This window comes from Sus scrofa, chromosome 9, assembly GCF_054392235.1.
Source record: "Sus scrofa isolate SSC_HxYL_T2T_F1_AM1 chromosome 9, Sscrofa_HxYL_maternal_Yorkshire_Landrace_v2.0, whole genome shotgun sequence".
Lineage (NCBI taxonomy): Eukaryota > Metazoa > Chordata > Mammalia > Artiodactyla > Suidae > Sus > Sus scrofa.
The window spans coordinates 34,722,218-34,745,683 of record NC_139391.1 but is presented as its reverse complement, the minus strand read 5'-3'; the positions used below and the strand labels follow the sequence as shown (position 1 = coordinate 34,745,683).

At 38.0% G+C, this 23,466-nt stretch overlaps 1 long non-coding RNA gene across 4 annotated transcripts in view; it reads right to left on the bottom strand.

Annotated features, from left to right (window-relative positions):
• LOC146399834 (uncharacterized) overlaps positions 1 to 23,466 on the bottom strand; it is a 309,733-nt gene that overhangs the window by 250,969 nt on the left and 35,298 nt on the right. For all 4 annotated transcript variants that reach the window (XR_014815146.1, XR_014815147.1, XR_014815144.1 and 1 more), the window contains one exon: positions 12,231 to 12,360. This is a non-coding gene — a long non-coding RNA (uncharacterized LOC146399834). The remainder of the gene's footprint in view (positions 1 to 12,230; positions 12,361 to 23,466) is intronic.

The window sequence follows — 23,466 nt, the reverse complement described above, 5'->3', positions numbered from 1 at the left end:
TACAACATCATTTTAATCCATTCATCTGTCAGTGGACTTTTATGTTGTTTCCATGTCTTGGCTATTGTGAGTAGCGCTGCAATGAACATAGGGGTGCATGTATCTCTTTCAATGAAAGTTTTGTCTGGATATATGCCCAGGAGTGGGATTGCTGGATCATATAGTAGTTCTATATTTAGTTTTCTGAGGTACCTCCATACTGTTTTCTGTAGTTGTTTATATTCCCACCAACAGTGAAAGAGGTTGGGAAAGAGGTTACCCTTTTCTCCACACCCTCTCCAGCATTAGCCATTTGTTGACTTGCTAATGAAGGCCATTCTGACTGGTGTGAAGTGGCATTTCATTGTAGTTTTGATTTGCATGTCTCTAATAATTAGTGGTGTTGAGCATTTTTTCATGAGCCTGTTGGCCATCCATATGTCTTCTTTGGAAACTGTCTATTTAAGTCTTCTGACCATTTTTCGATTGGGTTGTTTGTTTTTTTGTTGTTGAATTGTATGAGTTGTTTTTTTTTTTTTTTTTTTTTTTTTTTTTGGTCTTTTTGCCTTTTTTAGGGCCACACCAGTGGCATGTGGAGGTTCCCAGGCTAGGGGTCGAATCGGAGCTGTAGCCGCCAGCCTACACCAGAGCCACAGCAACATGGGATCCGAGCCACGTCTGTGACCTACACCACAGCTCATGGCAACGCCGGATCCTTAACCCACTGAGCGAGGCCAGGGATCGAACCCGCAACCTCATGGTTCCTAGTCGGATTCGTTAACCACTGTGCCACGACGGGAACTCCTGTATGAGTTGTTTTTATATTTTGGAGATTAGGCCCTTGCCTGTTCCATCATTTAAAAAGGTTTTCTCCCACTCTGTGGGTTGTTTTTCATTTTTTAATGGTTTCCTTTGCTGTGAAAAAGCTTTTGAGTTTAATTAGGTCCAATTAGGTTTATTTGTGTCTTTATTGCCATTATTCTGGGTGGTGATCAAACAAGACGTTGCTGTGATTTATGTCAAGGAGTGTTCTGCATGTTTCCTCTAAGATTTTTATAGTATATGTCCTTATATTTAGGTCTTTAATCCATTTTGAATTTATTTTTGTGAATGGTGTTAGATAGTGTTCTATTTTCATTCTTTTACATGTAGCTTCCCAGTTATCCCAGCACCATTTACTGAAGAGACTATCTTTCTTCCACTGTGTTCTTGCCTCCTTTGTCATAGATTAGTTGGCCATGGGTGCTTGGGTTTATTTCTGGGATTTCTATCCTGTTCCATTGATCTATATTTCTGTTTTTGTGGCTATACCATATTGTTTTGATAATGATGGCACAAAGAAGTCAACATCAGGTGTATAACTAAATTGCTTGTAATTAATTCTTTGTTTTTCTTTTGCTGCCTTTAGAATCCTCTAACTTTTGCCTTTTTCATTATAATATATCTTGATGTTGGTCTTTTTGGGTTCATCTTGTTTGGGATCCTCTGTTCTTCCCGTATCTGGATATCCATTTCCTTCTTTTGATTTAGAAAGTTTTCAGCCATAATTTCTTAAAATACTTTTTCAATCCACTTGTCTTTTTCTCCCCCTTCTGGGGTCGCCATTATACATAGAATAGCATGCTTTATATTATCCCATAGATTTCTCACAGTGCTTTCATTTTTTTCATTTGGCTTTTGTAGTTCTGATTTGCATGTCTCTAATAATTAGTGGTGTTAAGCATTCTTCCTATCTGGCTATCCTGATTGAGTGATTTCCATTATTCTATTTTCCAAGTCACTTATTCATTCATCTGCATTATTCATTCTGCTCTTCATTGCCTTTAGCTCAGTTTCATCTCAGCAAATGAATTTTCTTGTTTTTCTTGGCTCCTCCTTATAGTTTCCAGTTCCTTTTTTAAAGTAATATTTATTACTGTCAATAGCCATTCTTAATTCCACCAGTATTTTCATTACCTCCTTTTTTGAAATAAGTGTCTATTAGACTACAGAGGTCTGTTTCATTTTTTGCTCCTTCAAGGGAGTTCTCCTGTTCTTTTAAATGGGAATGGGTCCCGTGCTTCTTCATTTTATTATGTTTTTCTTACTCTGTGAGTTTAGGGAAAGCAATTACCTACTGCAGTATTAGAGGGCAATGAATATGTGGAAGCCTGTGTGTGTTTCTTATTTCTTTGGCTGCTGTTGTTTGGATGCTTGCTGCCTCTTTCCTCACTCTGTACAGGTCTTTCTCCCCTTAATAGGGGGTATGCAGGTGCACTCACACACACACCCCCACCTAGCCCAAGTAAGAGGAACTCTGTCACCTGAGAACCTGCACTCGAGCAGAGAGAGTAATTCCTATGGTGGTCCTGCCCGCCTTCTCTCGCACTCCACAACTCCCCAGCAATGATGCCTTGCTTCTCTAGTGAACCCCCTGGCCTCCTTCCATACTTCCTTGGCTGTGGCCCACTCTCTCTGTCCCCCTCAGGCTATTTCCTACAGCCATCCCTAGTTCCTTCCCCAGAACCAACCTCTGACGCCCGACCCTCAGCTGCCACCTGAGTGTCTCAGACTGCAGTGTGTGAGGCAGTGTTACCGACCATCTGTACAGCGCTCTCTCTCCTTTACCCTCCTCAGACTGGCTGCTGCACTTTTCTCCAAGCCTTTGGTGCCCCCTCCTTCCTAGCTGATCTCCTCTTCAGTCAAGGGATCTTTCAGTGTACAGGCTCCCTATTCTCTTTCACAGACCCCTCCTAAGAGTGCTGGTTCCTTACCTGTCTTTCTCTCTCTCTCTCTCTGTTCTCTTTCCCTTTTGTCCTAACCAATTCTGTGAAGATTTTCTCACCCTTGTTGGAAGTCTGAGGTCTTCTGCTAGTGTTCAGTGGATTTTCTGTGAGAATCATTCCACACATAGTTTTTTTTTTTAAAAAAAAATATGTTTGTGGGAAAAGGTGAGCTCCAAGTCCTACTCCTCTGCCATCTTGATCCTGATTAATTCTATTTTAAAATACCTTTTCTGTCATTTCTAAGAAAACAAGGTAGGAGATGTAAGTATGTTCAATTCACATAATGAACAATAGGTATATAGCATCATAATAGCCAATGAAATATTGGAGCAATGCCTGTGATAGATTCAGAAATTTTGGTATCATCGACACGTAAACGGAAGTTAAACAAAGGGAATGTATTGGAGAGACTATATAGAGGATAGAGAAAATGAGATGCTGAACTTGAACATTAATATTTCATGTGTAGATGAAGAGAGAGAAGGGATTGAAAACTTAAAGGAAACCATCAAAGAAAAGAGCAGTCCTAACAAAGAGTGGGTCCATACAAGCTAAATTTTTAAATCTTATTGTCCATTTTAACTTCTAGCCACGTTTCAATATGTATCTAATCAAAGAAATCCCTTTTTTTTTTTACAAAATTTCCATATGAATCAGTTGTCTATAAACTAATTCTGGACTTTATATTTTCAGGCAATAGGCCAATTTGCATAACCCAGACAGCACCATATTGCTTAATTGATTGGATGTAATGATGATAATGACAATGATGCTCACGGTCATGATACCAAAAAATTCTTGGCATATATTTTGACAAATATTGCTAATTTTTTACTCTCTTCCAGTATCTTACATATAGTTGGAATCTTAAATTTCAGGAGCGAGTAGCTAATCAGGCTGACATTTAATATTCTACACCAAAAACATTTCAAACTTTAGCTCAGATTGCTAAAAGTTATTTTTCACAAATGATCTATGTAGGTTCTTGCAGTAGCACACAGAGCTTATTTTGCTAACTTTATTGGTAAAGTTGCATTTTGAGGAGACCATTACTGAATAATAGCTAAAATCTCTTTATGATATACTCAATGCCTCATATGCATGAGTAATTAAAAAATGATTCTGTTTCTCAGAATATGAGGACAGTGAAGCAAATAAATATTTGCATGATTTGTCTGTATTAAAGCTATTTTAAGGAATCACTGTGACTAATTCTTTTATTTTGTTGTTGCTGCTCAGCTAACTAAAAAAATAGATAACTTCTTCTATGTTTATTAAATTTCCTATGGCTCTATAGCTAAAATTTGTAAATTGTTCTGCCTTTCTTGAAAGAATTTTGTTAATTCCCTGTTGTATATTCAGTGCTATGAAAGTTCTTTGTAACACTGAAGTCAAATCTTTGTACTAGCAGATTTTGGAGCTTTACTTCTCTTTCTTCTAGCTTTTCTGTTTAAATGGCATGAGACTCTAATTTGAAAAATATTTCAGTCAAAAAATTTTAAATTTAGGAGTTCCCGTGGTGGCACAGTGGTTAACGAATCCGACTAGGAACCATGAGGTTGCGGGTTCAGTCCCTGCCCTTGCTCAGTGGGTTAACGATCCGGCGTTGCCGTGAGCTGTGGTGTAGGTTGCAGACGCGGCTCGGATCCCACGTTGCTGTGGCTCTGGCGTAGGTCGGCAGCTACAGCTCCGATTAGACCCCTAGCCTGGGAACCTCCATATGCCGCAGGAGCGGCCCAAGAAATAGCAAAAAAAAAAAAAAAAAAAAAAAAAAAAAAAAATTTAAATTTAACCAGAGTAAAAATATTTCCTTGTCAGCCTCCTTATCAGGACTTATTGCAAGAATTACTTCAGACAATTTTATCTATACAAACATGAGTCTTATGGGAAATTCAATTATACAGATAGATTGTTTTTCTTAAGTTTATTTGCATGGATGTTATTTTGAACTTGGAAGGCCTTTCTCCACAGAAACAATGATATGTATAATAATAGCCCCTTAAGGATGTCTAACATGTCATACTTATCAAAGTATCTTCACAATTATTTTTTCCACCCATCTTGAAAGAATTTATGTGGGTGTTGTGGTTTCCTTTATAAATGATTAAAAATAAATGTCTTTTCTCTGCCAGTAGAACACTTCTGACACCAAAAGTGGGAGTTTTCTTGCTCTGACCAGTTCTCCAAATTTCTTAACATCAACTGTAATTCAATTTTGATAATATCTACACTTAATGCAGACTTCACAGATTAAAGGCTCAATCTCATAATACTACCCCTTCCACCATACCCCCCTTACTTTAGACACCAGCTGCAAGTCCCAGGTGTTAGCTGGTTATAAATCCAGAATTCTCATTCCCCTACTCAGGCTTAATAATTTCCTACAGTGGCTCACAGAACTCAGGGAAAAACTTACCCATGTTTATTGGTTTATTATAAAGAATATAAATGAACAGCCAGATGAAGACTTAACATAGAGTGAAGTCCACAGAGTCCTGAATACAGGAGCTTCTGTTTCCATAGTATTGGAGTTCACCACTAGCTTGGCACATAGATGCATTCATTAACCCAGAAACTCTCTTGATCTTTCAAAGATCTCTCTTTCTCTCTCCTCCATCCCCTCTCCTCCTCCACCCTCCCTCCCTCTATGGTATCACTGTTCTGGAATAATCAAGCCACCATGTTGTGACCAACCCCCCTAGGAGAAGCCAGCTAGCAGACACTGAAGCCAGCAGTCCAGCAGTCCACAAGAAACAATTCTGTGAATGGCCAGTGAGTGGATCTTTCAGCTTCAAGTGAGTTCCACAATGACTAGAGTCCTGCTCTGCTTCACACTGAGGTGAAATTAATAGACAAACCTACCTAACACACAAAATTTCACACATACAAAGAAGAAATTAAAGGGATTAATTTAATATAATGCAATATGAATTTAAATATGTGTATTTTCTTATATAACTATACTTGAAGACATACTGAAGTAGTCAAATGCCTGAATCCACATGTCACTTCAAAAAGAGATTGCTACAGTTTTATTACAATCAAATACTACAACTGATATTTCCACTGGTGATGCAATTTTCCAAAATAATGAACAACTCTTGGTAAAATGAGGAAAAAACCACCAATTTTCCCTAAAATATAGAATAGTTACATCTGAATTATGGCATTACACTGGATTTTGAAGATTTTGCTTGTAGATAGGTTGTTATCTATTAATTTTATTTCAGAATTGTAAAACAGGCATAAAAAAGTAATAATTATAAAAAGAGCACATTAAGTCTAATAGGACTGAGCACTGGTATAGAGAATTTTTATTAAAAAGAAGACATTAAGTCTAATAGGGCTGAGTACTGGTCTCAAAAGAAAAAAAAAACCCTTAAATTTAGCAATAATGTTGAATCAATCAATTCCCTAAACTTGGTAGGGAATAAAAAAATCAACTTAGTAATTCAGTGCCAAAGTTCAGAAAAAAAAAAAAAATCCTAGCTGTCTATAACTCAAGAAATTCCTAGACAGTAATTTATGGTTCCTCTTAATATAAACATTGTAACCTTATGTCTTATGAGATATTAATTCCCTCTAATTATTGAAACTAATAACCCCAACTGCTGTTCTTCAATGTCTTTACTACATTTTTAATCGGTCAAGCTCTACTTCATTTTATAATAAATTTTCTCTTTCCATTCTTTCCCTCCATGTTAACCAAATGACTTGGTAATCTAATATTCAAGCATTAAAAAAACAAACAAACAACCCTACAGGACATTAATCCTTAAATTCTGGATGATTTCTAATGTGGGCCAAACAGACTGAGCATTAATTTAACCTTAAATGAAAACAGCAATGTACTAGGTCTGGAGTCATAATTAGATGGGCTTGATACAGTTGTGTGAACTTGGGTACTTTAGTGTATGCATTGCTCTTCCTTCAATTTTTACTTTATGATTTTTGATGCTTTATGAATATCACTATCTGAAGATACCATATAGCATCTAGGAGTAAAACTATATAAATATCTTATACTAGTAAGATCCATTCATTAACCCAGAAACTCTCTTGATCTTTCAAAGATCTCTCTTTCTCTCTCCTCCATCCCCCCCTCCTCCTCCACCCTCCCTCCCTCTATGGTATCACTGTTCTGGAATAATCAAGCCACCATGTTGTGACCAACCCCCCCAGGAGAAGCCAGCTAGCAGACACTGAGGCCAGCAGTCCAGCAGTTCACAAGAAACAATTCTGTGAATGGCCAGTGAGTGGATCTTTCAGCTTCAAGTGAGTTGTAGTCTCGGGAGTTCCCTTCGTGGCTCAGTGGAAACAAACCCGACTAATAACCATAAGGATGCAGGTTTAAGCCCTGGCCTCACTCAGTGGGTAAAGGAGCTTGCGTTGTTGTGGCTGTGGTGTAGGCCAGCTGCTGCACCACCAATTTGACCCCTAGCCTGGGAACTTCCATATGCTGTAGTGTGGCCCTAAAAAGCAAAAAAAATAAATAAAATAAAATTAAAAAAAATTAAACCTGAAGAACAGCAACAAAAAAAAAAAAAAGAAAGAAAAGAAAAAAAAAAAGAAGAAATTGTAGTCTCCACAATAGTGACCACAACATAACTAAAATGTGTAAATAGTCTTATATTAGTAGCAGCAAAAAGACAGGAGAGAAAGACAGATGAAGAAAAACAGGCAGTTGAAGATGATGTGGTACTTAATGCAAAGGAAATTGCTTTCACAGGGTGATGTCTCCGTGGTTGTCAGCTGGTCAATAGGGCTGAGTATTGGAAACCCTGGGGTCATTTGCAGAAATGCCTCTTAGGCTTTAGAATCATATTATGCTGATATAAAACTTTATAACTCAAACCTGTAAAACCTACACCCTGTATTCAAAAGCAGAAAAGTCAAAGCCATCTCCGATTATACACCATTGACTTTTCAGGATAGTAACACCTTGCATGACTTTTGCTTCTATACACTTTTCCTTGCATGCAGCTCTTTTTGAAAGAGAAAAATATTTCCTTGCCTTACCACCTCATTGCTCCACATGCTCACAGGTCATTAAGGTTTTCTTTCAATTATCTTTGTAGTTCATGTGGTATTCATGAAAAATTTTGTGAGCTCTTCACATCTACTTTTTGTGAAACTGGGCCCAGAGTGTCTCAGCAGTTAATTCTCCCATTCCTAGCTGAGCTCCTATTTCAGCAATCTTCATAATGTTTCCTCAGGCTCTATCCCTTCTTTTTACAGTTCAGCAAATTATCTAGTTTTCTTTATAAAAACAAAAACAAACAACAAAAAAGCAAAATAAAACCACAAAGAAGTCTTCTGGCATAAAGTGTAGCGATCATTTTATCTATCTTTACCACCTTCATTTCCAATTTAGTAAAGGAATTCTCTTACTCTGTAAAGCCCTCTATCCATACAATCTTACATATACTCACTGCTATGTATTATAAAATTGTCCCTTGAATTTTGCCTAGTTTTGTTTATTCAGTTTATTCCTCCCAAGTTTCTCTTACTCCTCAGACTACAGACACACTCAAAATCTCTCTATGCTCCCATCCTTTTACTCCATCCTCCTCAATCTACTGTCCTAACTCTATAATTTCCATCATTATTGAATTTTTAAGAGACTAATATGCCATCATCTCCATTTAGTCTCTTCAATCTGCTTGTTCTGGTTTTTGTTCTTAGCAAATGAGATAAAGTTACTCTAATAAAGACTCCCTTGTTCATTTATTTTTAACACTGTTTTATTCACTAATTCATGCTTCATGTCTCCTACGTAGTAGATGCTCAACAAAACTTTGCTAAATCAAGCAAGGGTAAAAGTGTTTTCAAAATTCTTATCAAACCTTACAAAGACCTCAGTAATTAATCTCAAATTTCTTTTTAGTTTCATTTTTTGCTATTTCAAATCATATCATTTATTTCCATTAACTCGAGCATGCTCTGAGCTTTGTATCTGTGTTTTCATTGATTTATTCTTGGAAGAAATTTCTCTTTCCCTCTACCTATTAAATAATATGCAGTGTCATTAGAAAACATTGGTTAAGTGCTTGGCATAGGATGTCAAGTCCCCTGAATTCAAATTTTCTTTATTATATACCATCTACATTAACTCTTGTTCTTACCTACTTATTCTTCAAGGATAATTTCAAATGGATTCTTTCATTATTACCGCTGGAAGAGAGAGGGGTACTTTCCTCTTCACTCCACACAGCCCCTCAGGAACTTTTGTCATCTTATGTTCTCATTTATTGAAAGTTCCTATAGGATCGAGGCTGTGCTCCACTGATTTTGTCTTTCCCCACCTCTCCCATAACATCAAAGACAATGCTTTCTATCAACAGTCACCACCGATTTCCCTAAAGGAGGCCAGCTTAGGCTCATCTTAAATGGAAGCCTTATAAACGGAAGCTGAAGGAAAGATCAGGGCTAGAGGCTGATACGGTTCTCTCCACTTCCAGAGAGAAACAGAGAAAAGGTGTTAGTCATGATCTGGACCAAAGATCATACTTTTTTTTTTTGGTTGCACCCATAGTATACAGAAGCTCCCAGGCTAGGGACTGAACCCAAGCCACAGTAGTGACAACTCTGGATCCTTAACCTGCTAGGCCACTAGGGGACTCCATAAAGATCATACTTTAAAAAGTCAAAATTTTTCCTCAGATGTATGCTATGATAGGTTGAGTAGATGAAGCAAAGTATATACCTGCCTCATGTAGAGGGAGAAAGGGTTAGAGAACCTCTTACATGATGATGGAGTCAGTGTGTGAGGAAAGTCTAAAACTTCAAGTCATCTAGTCTAAGACGTTAATTAAAAAATCAAAACAAGGAGTTCCCTGATGGCTCAGCAGATTAAGTATCTGACGTTGTCACTACTGTGGCTTGGCTCACTGGTGGCCCAGGTTCAATCCCTGGCTCAGGAAATTCCACATACGGGGGATGTGGCAAAAAAAAAATAAAATAAAATAAGATACAAGGAGAGCAGATAATCTAAAAAATCTACTTGCCAAATCCAGTGTTTATATTAATAAGAGGTAAGTAACTAGGGGGAAGGGAGTGGGAGGGACTAGGAGTTTGGGGTTAATAGATACAAACTCTTGCATTTGGAGTGGATAAGCAATGAGATCCTGCTGTGTAGCACAGGGAACTATATCTAATCACTTGTGATGGAACATAATGGAAGACAATGTGAGAAAAAGAATATGTGTGTGTGTGTGTGTGTGTGTGTGTGTGTGTGTGTGTGTGTGTGTGTGTGTGAATGACTGGGTCACTTTGCTGTATAGTAGACATTGACAGAACAGTGTAAATCAACTATAATGGAAAAAATAAGAATCTTTAAAAAAAAAAAAAGAGGTAAGTAATTAGGGCAAAAATGAATGAAGAGCCAGAGGGATTTCTGAGTGAGGAACATTGATGTAAGCAAAAAATAAGTTTGTGGACTGACCAATTAGAGCAGTTCCCAGTAAAATATGTCTATATAACAATAACAGCAGCAATAGTGATAGTTATTATTATCTTGGTAGTCTGTATCAGGATAGTAGTTAAGTGGTAGGAGGAGGCTGATATGGGGAAGGCAGTGTATTTGAGATGGGAACATAAAGTGCAAGCATTCAGTCCAAGTAAGCTTTAATATGAAGGACTTTGGGGCAAATAATTAAAATGTCCAAGAGAGGCAACCAAGTGAAAAAAAACCCCAAAATTTCAAAGTTGAGCTTGAGAAGCCAAGACTAAAGAAATACCCTAAGGTGATTAAAACATAGTAGCCTTAATTTCGAATGTGATTCTTTTAACAGTTGCCTGGGGTGTGTCTAGAAATTGAATGTGTATCCAAATTAACTACCAAAAAGATTATTCTCCAAAAAGGTTCTCCCAGATTTTGTAGGGATCCTGGTTCCTGAATCTTATCCTAGGATTCATTTTGGTTTCTGGAGAGGAAAACAGTTGCCAGAGTTCTGGGTCATGCTTTTTGTGGATTTAATAATCTTGGGAAATGTGATCCCCATAATAGGGAACTGTAGAATCAAAAAGGCAAAATTACAGCCTAGAGAGAAGGGGTTGGTGTAAAAACAGTGAAAACTGGTAAAGAGGAGAATTGTCACTCTAATTTGAATAGTGGCAGGAGAAGATAATGCTGGAAAGAATAGGAGCACAGCAAAAGAAGTGGTTTGATTAGAAAGCTGGAGCCTGGCATGGCTAACAGAAACTGGAGTTTAACATGGATTTAAAAGGGTTGTTGAAGTGCCCGTGTACATTACGGTGCTGGAGGCGAGTCATGAGCCATTCCCATTGTCAAGCAAGTGGAGTCGAGAGTTTAAGAGCTCTGGCTCTGTGAGTCATACTGGATTTTGAATCCTGGCTCTGTCACCTTTTGACTGTATGATACAATAGAAGTTAGGAAGTATGATTTTGGAGGAATGAATGGGAGTAGGGGGCAAAGGACAATATGTATCAATTATGTAACATTTTGGGGTCAAGACACCCTGGCGTTGGACCTCTGTTAACCATGCCAACTCAGACAGGGGATGAGTTCCTTCTAGTTCTTGGAGTGACTGTCATCTTCTAATCACTCCAGGAAAATTAACAGATCTAGAGAGTTCATCAGGGTACCACTGCGCAGGTGGTCCCGTGCACTAAAGAAATGATCATACTTTATAGTTAGATCTGACTTTGAATCCTCATTTCAAGGTTCATGGCTTAGTGACCTTAGGCAAATGGATGGCTAAGTCCCAGCTTCTTTATCTATATAACGTTGACACTCAATGCTAATACCAGCCTCATAGGGTGATTATTAGGACTAAGCAAGGTAAAATTCCATCCAGAAGCAAGAATTAAAAAAAATTATTATAGCTGATTTACAATGTTTTGTCAACTTCTCTTGTATAGCAAAGTGACCCAGTTATACATACATATACATTCTTTTTCTCATATTGTCTTCTATCATGTTTTATCTTAAGTGACAGAAGCAAGCATTTTAAATGTTCCTATTCCCCATTCCTTCAGACAGAATTGACAATCATGACAAAGGACTTTCTGATAAAAATAGCTCTTCTACTAACCTGAAATTCTAAAGGCAGAAAAGTCTGGAGGGAAGGTAATGCATTAAACCATACCATCTATTGACACCTTAGTCAGAATGAATTTCTCCACGCTTTTGTAATATGACAAATAAACTGAAAGTACCTTCTTATAAAATAAAACATGCATGTTTTTTGTTTGTTTGTTTGCTGCCTTTAACTGCAGCCCTACTGGCATCTTTTTTCTATTCTTTTCTTTTTTTTAGGGCTGCACTTGCAGCATATGGACGTTCCCAGGCTGGGAGTCAGTCGGATCTGCAGCTGCTGGACTATGCCACAACCACAGTCACTCCAGATCCGAGCTGCATCTGCAACCTGCACGTCAGCTCGCAACATCAGATCCTTAACCCACGGAGTGAAGCCAGGGATCCAATCCCCATCCTCATGGGTATTAATCGGATTCGTTACTTACCAAACCACAAGGGGAACTCTGCATATGTTTTAATAGAAGAGAAGGTGGACATTTGGGTTGGCCTTGAGCAGCAAAGAGACAGCACCAAATCCCAGGGGGAGGTGCGAGGATCTAGCAAAGGGACAAACACCTTAAAAAGAGAGGAGAAATACGAGAGCATCAGAGACCACTCTGCCTGCTAATTGAGGGCACAAGAAAATTAACAGATCTAGAGAGTTTATCAGCATATTTGAGGTCAGAGGTAACTGCAAGCACGCTAATTATTCATTCCAGAGATCTCATTTTCTCCACACTTCCCATTTTGAGACATGTCTTGTAATCATCTTACTTAGGTAGTTGAAGTAGAAGCTCTTATCAGATACTGTTGGGTGGGTTAACTGACAAGCAGCTTAAATATTTATGTGTATTTACTCACTATTTACCTCTCCCAGTGGAACACAGCTACATGATGTGTTGCATTTGTTTGGTTCATCTCTATGTTCCTCATCTACCACAGGCTGGCACATAGTACATAAATATTTCCTGAATGAATAAACAACAGATTTCTAGTCATTAGGCACTAATAAGCGTCTAACTCTGTGTCAACCTGTATATCCAACGTCTCATTTAATTTTTTTTTTTTTAATGACTGCCTCCATGGCATATGGAAGTTCTCAGACCAGGGACTGAATCCAAGCCACAGCTGTGACCTATGTGGCAACTGTGGCCATGCCAGATCCTTAACCCACTGTGCCAAGCAGGGATCGAACCTGTGCCTCCCCAGCCACCGGCGCCATGGCAATAAGATTCTCAACCCACTGCACCAAAGTGGGAACTCTGGTCCCATTTAATTTTTATAACTGCCCTTTAATACCGGCATTGTCTTAGTTTATAAATGGAAGCACTACAGCTACAAACATTTAAGAACTTTAACCAGGGTCACAGAGCTGATAAACAAACAAATCAAGATTTAAACTCAGATCTATCAGCTCTGATCCATTTTTTTTCTATTATACTTTACTGGACAAAATTATTTCATCTCCGTGCCTCTTCAGTAGACACTGTGGTATCACTGTTCATAACCCCTCAAAATTCACCTCTAAATGATGATGTTTTCTTATTGCAATTACTTAAGGACTATTTTTACTTTTCTGGCTGAGGGAGTATGCTTGGCCTGAATAGAAAGTAAGCCAGCAGTGCCAGAAAATTAATGTCCTTGCAAGCAGCCATCAAATCAATGACAGATGGGGAGCTGTAAATTTTTTTTCACCCTTTTTCACCCTTTGTTTGGGTAATTCTGACGCATATTCTGTAATGTCACCTATGAGTCCCCAGTGGAATTTGAGCCCAGTTGCTCACAGTAGTAACTTACAAAAGAACACACTCTTTTCTGACTTTGTTCCTTTTCGATTCCCTAGCCCATTCCTCTCCTGGTATTTCCAAGAATCACCTCCCAAACAAACTTTCAGTTCCCAAACTCTTTCCTCAGGGAAACTGTTCCTCTTAAACACACACACACACACACACACACACACACACACACACACACACACACAAACACAACTCTCTCAGTGGTCCCCAGGACTTCTCATGGTCTTATTTCTTTTTTCCTTTTTTTGTCTTTTTAAGGCTGCACCCATGGCATATGGAGGTTCCCAGGCTAGGGGTAGAATTGGAGCTGTGGTTGATGGCCTATGCCAGAGCCACAGCAACATGGGATCCTAGCCACTTCTGCAAACTACACCACAGCTCACTGCAACTCTAGATCCTTAACTCACTGAGCAAGGCCAGGGAGCGAACCTACGTACAAGTCGGATTCATTACTGCTGAGCCACAACAGAAACTCCTTCTTGGTCTTATTTCTGTATGAGCTCTTGGGAGTAGCAAACTTTAGGTCACTCACAGTCCAAAAAATGAGCCAGGGTTAATGGGCGTTCACTATTTTCTATGTCCCATCTGGGTATACTTCATTTCTTCATCATCTCAGTCTGAATGTCCCATTTTCATGTGGAGGGCTCTTGGATGCTTTGGGCATTTTTAAGGATATATCCATGTTAGGATACTGGAATGGTACCCAATTAAAGGCAAAGATATGATTGCTCTTGATAATTTTGTGTACATGCTCTATTTGGTAACAGTAATAAATAGGCTGGAAGAATATTTCTAAGAAATACCTGGCTTTGAATGCTGTCTGACAACACCTGGAGCTTATAACGATCTCCTAAAAATGTAGTCTGTACCAATTCCTTTCACTGACACATTTCACCATATGATATTTTTATTCACATTTACAACATTATTAAGGTTTCTGGAGTATTTTATATTTAGCCATTTCATTAATATCCATCTTTCTTGAACTTTATTATTGATCCATAAGTATGTTATTCTGCCTTTCAGCAGAGCTTATAGATCAGTCCGAGAAATATACTCAGGAGTAAAATTCAGGGTACATGCAGTATAATTTTCCATTGAGGTTTGGGAAATTCAACCATACTCTATTATTTTCCCAAAGAAACTTTTTTTTTTTTTTTTTTGGAAGCACCTTGGTTGACAGACAACCAATGTTAAAATAAATTCCATAAAGTTCATATGTGTTTAGAATATGATATATGAATATAAGTATAACTCGACAGGGAGACAATAGATGTAAAGTATGGGCCTGTGAGTCACACGACACAAGAACACTTAACTGGGATTCAGCAGCTGACTTAATTCCACGAGAGCAGCAGGTCTGCCTTGTCCATACCTCAGTTTCAGGGCCCAGCTCAGCAATGGCCCAGAGAAGACACTCAAGTGTTTGTTTACTTAATGAAGGAGGAGAAAAACATGTTTGTTTCATTTAAAAACACTGGCCCATTCTTTAAGTGCTCATGTTAAATTTGAGGCTCAGGAAGGAAATGCACTGTTTGTTAATGTCACACTACCTAAATTTCATTTCTGAAACTATCTGAGGGAATAATATATCCATCACTTTTATGAAAAGCAAGCATTACCATTAATTTCAGCCAAAGATTTTCATAGGGAAAAGTAACAATAGGTGGCCCAACTGTCAACTGAACAACTGCCTTTAAATAAGGTCCACCTCACTGAACATTCAAAGGACGATCACCAATAAAACCGAACACAGGCCCCATAGTAATTAACTTGAAATATTTTCTTTGCCCTGTTCGTGCATTTTGTTCCCCACTTTCAGCCTTGTTGAGCTGTCTACTAGTCTTTGTAATGGAGTCACATGGGATTTTCAATGTCTGCTAAAGTGTATCCTACACCAAAGGCATGGTACTCCAGTTAAAAAGAGATTGTAGTAACATGAAAAAGAGAAAATGATCTGTACTAGGGCATTTTTGTTTCAACAGTAGACTCAAGATCCTCTAAGTCTTTGTGTTTCCTTGATGCAGAAATATTCAGGTGGTGTTACCCAGTCTATAGTAGTTAGTAGTTTCATGAGAATAAAAAAATTTATCACTAAGAGAAGTTCAATTTGTATTATTGTTGTTATTATGATTATCATATTTACTATAATCATTATCATTTTATTACATTTTTCTGTTATTCAATATAGTTCCCCACAATTACTTTGAGTTTTTCCATGATTCAATATTAAATTCAACTTCTTCATGTCTCTCCTGCTTTTGTAAGGCTGCAAAGATGTGTAGAACCAAGCTATCTAAATAAGAGACAGAGAGAAATGTTGACATGAGCTCAGTGCTGAGCCCATAATACATATTTAACATATCATTTGAATTAAATTGAGTTTCTTTATTTGAAGTCCTATCGTCTGGTTTTGTATTTTTCATAACTTCTTTGACTTAAAAGATAATAACTTTTAACAACTTATAGATTTCCATCTACCCAAGTCATTTTTATATTCTTATTTCTCCTGGAAAAAAATGTTTTGACAATCTTGTACTTTAGATGGGCCCATTTTGCATATATGCCTTTGATCATGTTTTAAGCAACACCATTTAGGAATAAATTTTCTCTTGTTTAATCAAAAGACCAGGATTGTTAGAGCTCATGACTCATATATAAACAATGGTAGAGTCATCTGAATGTTTTATACCAGTTGCTCATTATTAATGAGTTATGCAGCCCTGAAAATAATTAGGGTGCAAAAGCAAAATAGCTTTGCATGCTTTAGTGGTATCTCTTATTTCTCACTATTATTATAAGCAACTTGACTGGAACAAACAATAATATTGCTTTCATGCTATTTATTTTTATTCTTGCATTTTCTCTTTCAGCTTCCCCCACTCTCAGACCAATAAATAATTTTTAAGCAGAGGGTACTCTGTATTTCCCTGACATATGGATTAGTTACAATATCTGATAACAATCAAATGTGATATATAATTCTCATCTACTACAATTTCAAATGCATAGCTGTTCCATGGGAAATGTATATAGACAAAATATAGGCTAATTTAGTGTAAACAGTGGTTCATCAATGTTTATGCTCTAATTCGTGAGCATTTCCATGCCACTGACATGTCCCATTCCACTGCTACAAAAATCCTAACTAAATATCCCAAAGGAAGAATACAAAAGGAGGATCAGAGTAGGAAGCAATGGGTTAGGTTCTTTCCAATTCACCTGTAGCTCATCACTGCTAGAGTCTACAGCTCTCAAGGCAGAACTTAAGGATCTTCTAAGAATGTGCAAAAGCAGTAGGTTACTTACTCCTTCAAACTGGTGCGATGTTGGTCAGAAAAATAAAGCCATTATTTACTAGTGAATAGATTTAACACAGAGGTACCCAAAATGATAGCACATTTTTCTACCCAAACCATCCAATTCTTAGTACATTGATCCTAAGATACCCTCAACATCCATGTCTACTCCATCCACACAAAAGTGATGCCTAAGTTATGGTGGATGTCCCACATGTACGTTGACTTTTCTGGTTTCTTGTCCATATCTCTCATTATGCTGTAAACCCTGAGTCCAGAATCTGTGTCTTGCCCATTACTATACTGCTCAACCTTTAGGATCATGGAGGTTCTATGTTTCTTTCTTTTTTTTTTTTTTTTTTTTTTTTTTTTTTTCCTTTTCCAGGGCCACTCCCATGGCATATGGAGGTTCCCAGGCTAGGGGTTGAATTGGAGCTGTAGCCGCCAGCCTACGCCAGAGCCACAGCAACGTGGGATCCGAGCCACGTCTGCAACCTACAGCACAGCTCAGGGCAGGGCCGGATCCTTAACCCACTGAGCAAGGCCAGGGATCGAACCTGCAACCTCATGGTTCCTAGTCAGATTCGTTAACCACTGCGCCACAACGGGAACTCCCGAGGTTCTATGTTTCTATACTTCTAGAATGAAGGGAATGAATTTAAGATACCACATGTGTTCTTACAAAGAAAAAAAACTGGCAGAATTTTGCCTACTTGAATATCTATTAACCTATAAGGCCATACTAAAAGTTATTAAGATTTTTATCAAGGAATTATTTTTCTATTAAACCTAATATTGCAATGATTGTTATCATAGAAAAGTACCAGAATGTTTTAAGGGCAGTGCAAGTCATTGCCTAACAAGTTTATCCACTTAAGTGAACTTCAATTTCAATTTTTTTCCACGTATCCTATTAGAAAGTAACAACGTTTTGTGGTAGCTCATTTATATTCTCAAATATGTAGCAACATTTCTTTATGAATATTGTGGTATTGGTTAAACACTTAAAAACACTTCCTTTAGTTATTATATGTGAATATGTTAGGATTGTATATTCATTAATATTTTATTGAAAATAATTTTAGGGTGTAGAATATTATTTTCCAGGAATTAAAAAGAAAAACATTTTTACCAAGTCTTTGTTATACTTCAGCCTCAGATTTCACATGACTTTCGAGTTGACCTCATTGCACTCGTAAACAGTTATCAGCTCAGATAAATAAAACTGCAGAGTGGTAATGGGCCAGTATCTCCCTCATTAACTCTTTGCCCCTCTTTGACATGGAAATGGTGATGCCCTGATGATTATTCTGCTGCCAGACTGACCTCAGACTCTAAAATATTTTCCTAATGACAAATTTCACTTTTTTAAAAAAAAAAAGAAAAGAAAAGACAAATGCTCTTCCCTTAACCATGTTGTCCCAAAAGCCCTTTAAGCTTCTTTGGATATTGTTTAGAAATGATGGAGCTCTGTCTGGACTGTTTTAAACTGGTTTGACATATAGAGCAGTTATACTGCACAATGTCTAGGCAAGTGGAAGCTGAAGAAAGGGCACAGCAGAATTGCTCACCAAAAGCCCTTCCTGTGCACACTGGGCCAGGATGCCATGATTCAGTAAGACTCTCAGTTCAGACTGGCTGTCTCCTGACTCAGTCCCCTGTGAATCTCTCCTTCCAGACTCTGCTCCACCCCAAGCTGTAGTTCTCTTTTTAGTAGGACCATGACCACTTAGTGTTCTGTCTTCCAATGTCTCCTTGGAAGCTGTTATTTCATGCCCAGAGAAACAGACAGCTGGAATTATAAAACCTTGTCTTGCAAGGATCTACACCTCTGCCAACTGCTGTTTTCCCAGCACCCCCTTACTGTCATGTTTCCATGTATGTACACGGTGCCCGACTCCTCAGACCTCAGACCTTGCTGACCTTGTTCTGGTCCAGAGCTCCATACAATTGGTGCTGTGAAATTCTGTTAGGATATTTTTCTCCCATCCAGCCCATCAAGTTGTTTGATTTACTGATGGCCCCTTTTGTTTGATGAGTTTTGACTTCTTCCCAATGCTTTATTGCCCTAAAACAGCCCGTTTAGGTCCAATACTCAGGAGGTACTGATTACAGATTGAATGACTGTGAAAGTAAGTTTTGTGCCCATAAGGGAAGCTGTGTACTCTTGGTACTGAAGATGAACTGAGACAAATAAGTGGGGCTGTGAAGAGTGTCTTAATTCTTTTTTTTTCTTAAAAAAATTTTGATCGATGTATAGTTTATTTACAGTGTTGTGTTATTTTCTGGTGTACATATGGTAAAATACTGAACATAGTTCCCTATGTTTATCTATTTTATACAGCATGTCGCAACTCATGAAAGCATAATGTTGTTGATATTGCCATTTTCTTTTTATGACTTGCGTTTGAGCACCAGGGTAGCAATATCCTACATGTATGCCCTGGGTAAAGACCTCTGAGCTGTCTGGGCCTCAGTATTCTTCCTTGTAAAATGAGATATATGACAGTATTTACCTCACCTGGCTGAGGTTCATGGGTGTCAAATTCTCTGCATGGAGATGTTTCAATCAGGGAAAGCCTCTCTAGATGTAGAGAGAAGGATAAGAAGCAGATATAGGACACATCTTAGCAGGCTTTTAAGAATCAGGGGCGTCCATGTGCAGCAGTCACACAATAGGAAACATAAATGAAATGTGTAATAAAAATGTTTCTTTCTTAATTGAGTAACATTTTATTTTACCCCTCTGCTCATTAGACATTTACCCTCTTAATAAACTTTAATTTGTGTGCATATTAACTACTGAAGTTTTAACTGAATGTGATTATTCAAAATCATATGAAATTTTACATGCCTCAAAATGCACCATAAAAGTTTATAAGGCAGTAGTTATCTCATACTGCACATATGAAATGTTTGCAAGTAAGACATAATTATATAAAGCTTTTGATGTTGAGTGCCCGTGAGATCCTTCGATGATTAGAAAGAAATATATGGCATGACCAATGCAATATATATATGTGTAGTTAAAACTACAGTTTAGTATAATACTCTCAAAATGTGTTCTTCTCATTAATTGTATTAATGGGTTATGAAGAATTAAGCAGAAAACATTTTTTCCCTGTATTAATGAGTTCTAAACAGTGAAGCAACAGAATCAGAAGTGGATTAGAAAACAATAAAAACATTCAAATTTTACCCTATATGTGTAATTTTTCTTTGTAAATAGAAAGAGAATGGCAGTTATCTCCTCCTTTATTAATCTTTGAGCCATTTCAACTCCTTTTAATAAATAGCAACTCATTTAGAATTCATAAGATTAATAAAGTTGTTTAATAAGCATTTATCAATTACCACTGCATCCATGTCATTACGAAACCACAGCAGGAGTTCCTGTTGTGGCTCAGTGGTTAACGAATTCGACTAGGAACCATGACATTGTGGGTTCAATCCCTGGCCTCACTCAGTGAGTTAAGGATCTGGCATTGCCATGAGCTGTGGTGTAGGTCGAAGGCGCTGCTTGGATCTGGTATTGCTGTGGCTCTGGCAAAGGCTGGCGGCAACAGCTCTGATTAAACCCCTAGCCTGGGAACCTCCATATGCCCTGGGTACGGCCCTAAAAAAAGGACAAAAGCTCCCCCCACCACCCGCCACAAAAAAAAAAGAAACCACAGCATATTCCTGAGTAAGATCATTTTTTCAGCAGCATGTGTTGTGTCTTCACTATGTTCAGACACTGTCCCAGATGTAAGAGACATGGAAATGAACAATCACCATTTTATTTGTCAGGAAGTTCACTCTTCGTCAAGAAGGTAGAGAAGGCAGAGCTAACTCAATGAGAGAGGTGGACACTCCACAGAAGTAAAGACAAGGGGAAAATAAGGTGTTGAATGCAGAAGGAGAGTCAGTCACAGAAGTTTCAAAGAAGAGGTATCATTTGCCAAGACCTTAAAAGAGAGATGGGGATTGACCAAGCAGAGCGGAGAGGAAGGATCATCCACCTGGGGGCAATGGCAGTAGCTGTGGCCTGGAGGAAGCATAAGAGAGTGTGGTCTGTTGAAGACTTGCTGAGAAATCGAATTCACTATGTGCACTGGGAGGGTGCCCCATAAAAATAGAAAAATAACTCACATTCTCTTAGTCTCTGAGGAGCTTTAATTTTTTACAATAATTTATTGATATTTATAGGTTTTGCTTGGTAATGTTTCAAACCTAGAAATTAAGTTTAAAATTTGAATTGTTTTGTTTTGTTTTGTTTTTTTCTAGGGCTGCACCTGCAGCATATGGAGGTTCCCAGGCTAGGGGTCTAATCGGAGCTGTAGGCACCAGCCACAGCCACTCGGGATCCGAGCCGTGTCTGCGACCTACACCACAGCTCACAGATCCGTAACCCACTAAGCAAGGCCAGGGATCAAACCCGCAACCTCATGGTTCCTAGTCAGATTCGTTAATCACTGAGCAACGACAGGAACTCCAAAGTTTAAAATTTGAGAGTTAAGCTCTTTGGTCCAAAGTAGAATGGCTCAGGACAACTGCTCTGATGCCAGTTTACAGCTCCTACTGCCCTATGGGTCAGCAGTAAATCTAGATGATGGTACATGTAGATGAAAGTCATTTTCATTGTACACAAGATTGCCCAAAATATCAATCAGCCTGCCTGCATTCATCATACATGGGCCTAAAATTCCTACCCAATATAGGGATTTATAAACTTCCTGTGAGTCAAATTTGGCCCAGCAGCTATTTTTGAAAATACAGTTTTACTGGCACACAGACATTCTCATTCATTTACATATTGTCTATGGATGGCTTCTCACTATAATAATAGAGTTGAGTATTTATGACAGAGACCATATGGGCTGCAAATTGAAATATTTACTATCTAGACCTTTAAAGAAAAAAACTGCCAACCACTGATCTAATCTATGAGTAAGTATTTTCTTCTATAAAGCTTAATTAAAGTGAAAATTAGCTAGTTGAAAGAGGCAATGCAAAAGGCACAGTCACTACCTAACATGTTAGCACACAGTTTTGCAAGAGCACCTGGTCTGGAGCCATCCATGCCCACTTTCAAACCCCAGCTCTGCCACTTAGCAGCTATGTAAGTAACTTGAGAAGATTTAGAAACTTTCCTAAGACCTAGCCAGTCAATAAGGCTCCGTTGTGATGACCATTCGTTACACAATTCCAGAGGCAGGATTCATTCAATAGTCTATGTAAATTGACAACCATGAAATTACATGGTATACAAACTGTATGACCTTATGCATTTTCGTCATCTTTTAGGTATGATCAACAATCACAGCTTTCTCATGGAAGAGCTGGGAGGAACAAATTAGTAATATAATAAAGCAATTAGAGTATGCATTCTATAAATAAAGCTACTGTGCAGATGGTTAGTTGTCCCTCCAAATGCCATTCTCACTTTCTTCCCTTCTCCTAGTGTTTAAGTCAGTCACAAAGCCATCTGGTTAGGGTCCATATTTCCTAGTTTCCTTTGCAGATAGGTGTGGCAATATGATTAAATTTGGAAAAAGAATATGAGTAGAAGTGCAAATTCCGTACTATCTCTGATTTAAGATTACTCACTGTCCCTGGTGTGTAGTTTTTAACTCTTCTCAATGAAGTATGATGGAAGGTATAGCAGAAAACCAACATTGACTATGCAAATGAAGATAGCACCCTAGGGAGATGAAGAGACAAAAAAGATGGAAGAAATCTAGGTCCCTGAATCATCTGAGAGGTAGAAATTCCACGCCAGACTATACAGAACAAACATATGTGACAGAAAAGTATTCATTTAAACTACAATAGTTTTAAGAGCTTTATTGATGTATAAATTTGATGTAAAATAATGTGCACATATTTAACTGATACAGTTTGATATGTTTTGGTTTATGGGATATGCCTGTGAAACTGTCATCACAATCACAATAATGAATAAACCCATGATCGCCAGTTTCCTTGTGCCCATTACAATCCTTCCCTGTTGCCCCACCTATCACCAAGCAACTGTTATATTTTATAGGCTTTTTGTCAGAGCACCTTAGCTGTTGCCTAAATGAATACAGACAGTATTAGTTATGCCATGAATTCCATGTCAGTTCCCATAGAAATTTTTGGCAGATGTTTCAGCTGATGGATACATATGTGTGTGTGAAGCACAAAGAGCTGGCACAGAGTAAAGGAACATTTTAGCATGAGTGGTGTAAGTGGTAAGGGACAACTATTGCGTGATTGTAAACTCATTGCAGGTAGGGTTCATCTCTGAATCCCCAGCACCTACAATAGTGTCCTACCTTCAAGACTCATCTAGCTAAATGGGTAGACAGATGGATGAGGATATGGTGGCACAATAAGAGAGGAGTAAAAAGTCAACTTTTTAAAGCAATTTCGTAATTATTCCCTGAGCATGAGTGTCAATGCTTTAGGAGACCAAGATTAACAGTGTATTTTTTAGACAATTTTCTTTCCAAGCAAGGAAAGAAATAAAAAATATGTTTAGATACAGCAATTTTGGGGAAAATATCTTTGATCTTCTTCTAAAATATTTGGCAAAGAAGAACAAAAAAATTTTAAATGTTCAA